The sequence below is a fragment of the Rhinopithecus bieti genome, unplaced genomic scaffold (genome assembly GCF_001698545.2).
Source record: "Rhinopithecus bieti isolate Rb0 unplaced genomic scaffold, ASM169854v2 scaffold_29393, whole genome shotgun sequence".
Lineage (NCBI taxonomy): Eukaryota > Metazoa > Chordata > Mammalia > Primates > Cercopithecidae > Rhinopithecus > Rhinopithecus bieti.
Genome location: NW_016813642.1, coordinates 204,988 through 205,970, shown reverse-complemented (window position 1 = coordinate 205,970; position 983 = coordinate 204,988).

Genomic DNA, 983 nt, shown 5'->3' with positions numbered 1-983 from the left:
CCTGTAATCCCAGCACTTTGGGAGGCTGAGGCAGGTGGATCACGAGGTCAGGAGTTCGAGACCAGCTTGGCCAACATGGTGAAACCCTGTCTCTACTAAAAAGTAAAAGAATTAGCTGGACATGGTGGTGCGTGCCTGTAATCCCAGCTACTTGGGAGGCTGAGGCAGGAGAATCTTTGAAAACTGGGAGGCAGAGGTTGCAGTGAGCTGAGATTGCACCACTTCACTCCAGCCTGGGTGACAGAGCAAGACTCAGTCCCCCCAAAAAAGGAAATTCCTCAGACTACACTTTTTAAGAAGACAATATTGAAATTTAATTATTTCTGTTGACCTTATGGAATCTAATAGTGGAACCTGACAAAAGTGTCTCCCAGCATTGTTCTTACTATGCTAAAGAATCACATGTATGCTATCGTATTGAAGATTGAAACTCTTTCTCACTTTTAAAAAATTTTAATAAATATGTGGGTCAAATTTCTCTTGAAATTTTCTTTAACAGCGATTACTTTTAGAATTAAAACTGAAAAGCCCGCGTAGCTAGAATGTTAGTATGCCAAAACAGTAATAATTTGGAAAAAATTGAGTTGGTTAAAAATTATAGCATTAACCATCTAACATGGCAGTTCTCATTTTGTTCTCAGAATACTTTCGTGCTCTTAAAAATTGAAAATTAAAAAACTTTTTTTTGTTTAGAAAATTTTATTTATAGGCCAGGCGTGTTGGCTCATGCCTGTAATTCCAGCACTTTCGGAGGCCGAGGCGGGCAGATCATGAAGTCAGGAAATGGAGACCATCCTGGCTAACACAGTGAAACCCCGTTTCCACTAAAAATACAAAAATTAGCCAGGCGTGGTGGCAGGCGCCTGTAGTCCCAGCTACTCTGGAGGTTGAGGCAGGAGGATGGCGTGAACCCGGAAGGCGGAGCTTGCAGTGAGCCGAGATCGCGCCACTGCACTCCAGCCTGGGTGAGAGCGAGCTCTGTC